The 6,141-nt window shown below is 42.3% G+C and overlaps 1 protein-coding gene across 1 annotated transcript in view; it reads right to left on the reverse strand.

The window, feature by feature from the left end:
• Positions 1 to 6,107, reverse strand: part of BEND6 (BEN domain containing 6) — a 63,381-nt gene extending 57,274 nt beyond the window's left edge. Inside the window, exon 1 of the mRNA XM_010848526.1 lies at positions 6,075 to 6,107. The gene's annotated coding sequence lies outside the window, so the exon portion shown is untranslated. The remainder of the gene's footprint in view (positions 1 to 6,074) is intronic.
• Positions 6,108 to 6,141: the final 34 nt, after the last annotated feature.

The raw sequence follows: 6,141 nt of genomic DNA on the forward strand, positions 1-6,141 counted from the left end.
CACATGCTACTTCTGTTCTCTTGGTGACATCCTTTCAGGCTACCAGCACATTGATGCATTAGTATACAAATCTGTTACCACAAAACAGTTAATGGAAAAGTCCTACAAAAACTATTGTAAGAAATGGAGATCCTTTAGTTAATAAATATTGCTGTCATTTTATTAAGAAATCTGGAATTTAATCCATAAACATTAGCTAATCAAGAATTTACTCATCTTGTAACCTATTTGCTTTGCTTTTTGTTTAGTTTAGTTGCTCAGTCTTGTCCAACTGTTTTGTGACTCCATGGACTGCAGCCCACCAGGCCTCTCTGTCCATGGGATTTCCTAGGCAAGAACACGGGTTGCCATTTCCTTCTCCAGCGGATCTTCCCAACCCAAAGACTGAACTCAAAATCTCCTGAGTCTCTTGCATTGGCAGGCAGATTCTTTATCGTAGAGCCACCAGGTGGGCTTCAACTATAAACCACTTGCTTATCTTACTTTTTTCCCTTAAGAATGTTGAAATGCTTGTAATGAATATGACAACTCTTATCTTGGATCTAGAAGGCAGTGACTTCTGCTTTCAACTTGCTTTGTATAAGTTGCCCATTCTTAGAAATGGTAGAAGTAGTCCACACTATCTGAACAATAATGAATAAGGTTGTGCAGTGATTTATAACTCTGAGAGCTTTATAATTTGATTTATGAACAGCTCTCACATCTTCCATTGGCAGTTCATACAACTATGAGTAAATTTTCCAGCCAAATGACTCAGTATTTTGCTGCATGACTAATCCCACACTCAGTGTGGAAACTATAGAAATGAATTCTATTTGCTTCTGGATAATAAATGATTACTTTCCAAAAACTGTCTGCAAAGCGTTACAGAGGAGATGAATTCAATTATATTGATGTTTTTAAACTCTCAAAGTCAGCAGACTTTTTCGAGAAGTCTGTAGTGTTCACAAAAAAAGAACAAACCCCTTCCCCCGCCCAAGAATGATCATGAATTTTGCCACCGCTAGGACAACAAATCCGAATCTGACTCTAAAATTTCTAAAACATAAAAGAACAATTTGGGATGATGTCATATAAAATATTTTCTCTTATAATGATGCCTTTATTTTTCAAATTTTTATTATGGTAAAATAAAGACCTTTTATAGGACATATTTGCTACAAATAATATTTGGTATTTATTGCAAAGAATAATTCTTTTACCTTCAAATGCAAACTTTTCAAAGAAAACAGTGATCCATTCATATGATGGCTCCCCTGATTCTGGTGGCTGGAAACTGCCTCCTGGATTACATTAGATGCTGTAGTGATGCTCCCAAATGATGTGGCTCCTTGGACTTTCAATCCAAGGGCATGTATACGGTTGGCACAGCCCCTGGTCTCAGATTGTCATGAAAACCACTTGGGAATGAACAAGCATACAACCTTTCTCAGACTCCTCCCAATTCCTTTCACACCACTGATTTCTGAGAGTAAACAAGTTCAATCAAGAAGGTCATCAGTATGATTTCAAGTAACTTATTGCTAGAGTCATTCTTACCTCAATTTTTTTTAGGTAAGTCATTCTTACCTAAACTTATTATTATTTGAAATCAGTATGATTTCATGTATCTTATTGCTGGAGTCATTCTTACTAAATTTTTTGTTTTCCGGGGTAATATTCCAGTGGAATATCTCTGCATCATTACCAACCAGGTCATCCACTCACTTCCACCGAAGTTTGTAATAAACGCTTACAAATAGCCTCAGCGATATTCCAAGGTATTCTTTCTTTTTCCCTAAAAATCCTTCTTCTATCTGAACATTAGTAGCCAGAGCCGGTGGGGAGGAGTTGGGGTAGGGAGCCAGCACAACCAGTCAGGGCTAGTTTTAACTCTGTAGAGTCAGAGGTAGCCTGAGAGCAGAAAGAACAGGTCTGGGAGACTCAGGGGGCCTGAGGACAAGTAGCGGAACGACAAAACACACGGGAGAGGCGGTTGTCTTCTCCCTTCCCTTCAACTCTCAATTTCTCTTCCACTATTGGCTTCTTCTCCCAAGTTGTATCCTATTCTGACGAAAGCACAATTATTGGGCTTTACTCGCATTTCTGCCCATTCATTCTAGAGCTAAATTTCTCCAAAGATTGTAGACATCGCTCTTGCCTCTTCTCCACATCCTAGTCCCTCTCCAACCCCCTCCCGTCTGGTTTCAGCCTCTCCCAGTGTGATGAACCGATTCCCTGGAAGGTGTGCACAGGGCTCTTCCCCACTGGTCCTCGGTGCTCTGACTCCTTACTCCGGATGTGCGCCTGTCCTGAGAAGCCCCTGAACCGGAAGCACTTCCTGCTCTCATTTTCCAGCCCCCAAGGGATTAGACGTGTCCAAAGTTCTGATTTTAGTTCTTCTTCTTCTTCTTTTTTTTTTACTTTCTGCACAAAGTGTAAAGGTTTTCTTTTTAAAATTATTATTATTATGTGTAACAGGCAAAACTATTTCATTCAATAAAATTTTAAGGAATTTCACGTGTTCTGATTCTTTTCACTACCAATCGCCAGTTCTCCAAAGTCAGAATCTTCAAGATAGCCCTTTCAAACAGATGTTTTGCTCAATCCACAGCTGTCATGTCAGTGTGTCCACAATTCTTTTAGTTGGCTTCTTTGTTCTCCAAATGGAATATGGACACACTTGAAAGTTCCTCACCTGTTAATTTTTGGGATCCAATTTCCTCAAGCAATTTACCATGTTTAGGGGCAGGAGATGGATCTGCATGGTTCTGAATTTTAGACACCCTCAATGAATGCATGAAGTTCAGATTATATTCATTCCTGAGCTATCACACACTAGAACAGCACAGATCATTGGGATATACCAATATCTATGATAAAAAAGTTTGATCATTTTTTCATAGTTTACTTGGCAGTTCTGACTTACAGTTCTTTACCACAGATCTAATACATAGCTCTGTGATTAAAGGAAACCACAGTTACTCTATGAGGCATTTCCAGCAATGTAGGTTTACCAAAAAGCCCCATCAGGATAGACCTCAACAGATTTCAGTTCTTTCTACACTTTCTCTTCCTTTGTAATTCTGTCCACCTGTGTGATTTCAACTATAATTGTTGTGTGTGATTCCCACACTTCTCTGCTTCTGATTCCCCAGCCGGGTTTCCATGGGTAATTTCACATGGATGACTTTCTGACAACTCTGCTCCTCAATGGGTCTGAACCTCAGTTTGTCTTCTTTGCCTTCACAACTGTTCCTTCATCTGAGCCCCAAACCTGAGTCATTTGCAATCCCTGTCTTTTCCTCAACTGGTCACCACACAGCTTAGGTGAAGACACTTCTTCTTGATGTTTCTTTCTGATGCACACATGAGGAATTCGTGCCATTCCTACCTCTAGGGAGGTACTGTAGAAGATGTTTCTGTCACCTTTTTAAGCCCCTTACTCACGTTTATCTTTGGGAGCAGAATGACTCCGTGAGGAGGGTTCCTGGGGAGGGACTGGGACCACTGTTGGCAGGGCTGGTGTAGGAAAGGTCCCTCTCACAGATGGTCCTGTCTCTTGCTCACTTGTGCTGCAGGCCATGTGGACTGGAGGGTGTCAGGCTCTTTTGAGTCCCTAGTCTTCAGGTGAGAAGCAGTACAGGTAGGGTTCCTTCCTGCCTCAGTGTTGGGAAGGACTATACTTCACTTGTGACTGGGCGGGTCAGCAGAATTAGGGGGAAAAGGGATAAGATGCTCCATCTTGGCTCTGAATCTAAGCCAGGCTCTTAATTTCCTTTTGAATCCTTGTATGCGTTCTCAGTTTGGTTGAAAATCTAAAGGGAAAAAGGGCTGCAGGATGTATCATCTACATCCCTGATACCAAATTCTCTTAACTAATTTTCACAACTCATTTGTCTTGGGTGACAATGCTAACTCACTATCATAAAAATAAAAAAATTATATATACTTTTCCATCTTGATTTTTCATTCCAAGGTATGAAAGACTTTCTTCCTCCTCCATTGCTACCTCCAAACTTTAAATTTGTGATTTTGTTATATCAATTATTCTTTATTAATAAAAACCTACTGGAAAGAATAGGTATGAATTCTACTAAATTAACCAAAAGGATTGATTGGCTGATTTAATATTTATTGAATTCCACAATGCATTAGCATTGCACAACAACACAGAAAGAAGCAATTAATAACATGCCATCATTTGGATAAGGGGATGATAAATTAGCAACAAACAAGCCAGAAAATAAGAATAGAACCTAAATACTAAATTCTTTCAACGATTTTGTTAGCTTATTATTAGTATCCTTGAAATTTTGATGCAAAGAACAGAAATGAACAGCTCTAAAACGAAGTATCTATAATCTTAACTGCAGGGCGGTAAAGTATTTGCCTGCCAAAAGAGATAAATGATGTTCTTGTGTGCACTTGAAACTTACAAATGGCTGCAGTAAGACTCAGGATGATAACAGTTGTGCTCAAGTTATAGTTCAGAAAACCATAATTGCTATTTAGTTGCTTTTTCTTGTTATAAATGTACAGTTTGGGGCAAACTGGTTACTATGCTGTGTTTGTGCTCTTAGGCATGTTTCAAGGAGAGTTAGGCCATTTCTTCTCACTCAGAAATTTTCCTCAATAAGAAGGATAAAGTAAAGATGACTTTCCTATCTTCTGTGAGATATTTCTCCCAATGTTTGCAAAAGGTTAATTCCGTTTTGTTGTTGCTTTAAATTACTCCATTGTGCCTCTGCGAAGCAAAGGGATATGGAATTCTTCCTTTTCTGGTGTGCCCCTCACGGCAGGCTCCCAGACTTTTCCTCAATGACCCCTGCACAGTGGATGGGAATGTGGTGTCTCACTGCAGTGGCTGCAGAATCAGGAAACCTTTGAGCTACTTGCACAGATACAGGGCTACCTGTCAGCCCAAGAGCCTGGGACCTTGCTGGTAAGCCCATCCTGCTGGCACTCTGATCCACCATTCTCACTTTATACAACCACTGCAAGCAAGGTCCATCTTCAAACCAGAACATGTTGTTTTAAGAAACAAGATGTTCATAAGAAAACTCAACCCCATGTTTCCCGTGGTGATGAATCTCATTTAAGACATGCGCTAGGCAATGCCTTTTTGAGTGTCCCATAACACTTAGATGTGATGATGCTTAAAGGTCTTAAGAACATCAAGAGTTAAGCCTTTATGCAGAGCTGAACAGTAGATTACGTATAGTTAGAAAACTATACGGATTTTGATATCCTACAATCAAGTAACTACACAAGAATTGCCATCAATTCTTTAACTGCTTTCCAGAATTTTACAAAATTACACGATTTCTTCAGCCTCCTAAATATTTGAGTTCACCTTAGTAGTTAGCAGAAACTCCACACTTGTAGTAATGGGTTACCTTGTCATTCTAATTGCTGTTTCATTATTCAAGTAAACAAAACAAGCAAAACCCAGCCCCGCATGAGCAAAACCAGCCCCGGCTATGGGGCAGCAGCCAGCGGCGCAGAATCGGCCGGCCGAGGTCGCTGTTGTCATTGGTTCCGATCCGGTGCCCTGCGGCCGCTGCAGCGCCCCCTCCGCGCCTCCCGCGTCCGCACTGCGCCAGCGGCCCCGGGACAACCTCCTACTGCAGGATCGCTTTTGCTGATGACGAAGGAAGGGGAGCGGGCAAGACGGAGAGAAGGAGTGTGTGCCTTTTGAGTGGGACAGATTACTACTTCCTCCCTCTCCCTACAAAATCTCTCCTCAAAATAGAGTATTTACAAGTCAACCTCCAGCTTCTCCATCTGCTGGTTCCATAAACTGAAATTGCCTCTCCCTCCAGCTGCACTAAAGGAGGCGAGGTTTTAGGGTCAACGCATGGATGGATAGAGGGGGATGGCAAGTGCCCACTTCTCGGCTGCCAAACTGTGCCAAGTTAGGGGTGGTAGGGGTCACCTCTGCAGACCCAAGCTGGGGCGCGCGTCCAGTTCAGGGGGGCTGGAGAGGTAGGGGTAGGCCCCCTGTTCCGGGGAACCCCGAATCCCAGGGAAGGCCCTGCCTGGGGCTCACGCGTGGTCGTGCAGGAACCCCACCCCCGCAAGCAATCGCTCACCCGGCTGCATCCTCCGAAGCCCCAGCCGCGCGGGTAGGGGCGCGGGGGGGTGGGAGGCGGGGGCTTC

The sequence above is a fragment of the Bison bison genome, unplaced genomic scaffold (genome assembly GCF_000754665.1).
Source record: "Bison bison bison isolate TAMUID 2011002044 unplaced genomic scaffold, Bison_UMD1.0 scf7180017864270, whole genome shotgun sequence".
Lineage (NCBI taxonomy): Eukaryota > Metazoa > Chordata > Mammalia > Artiodactyla > Bovidae > Bison > Bison bison.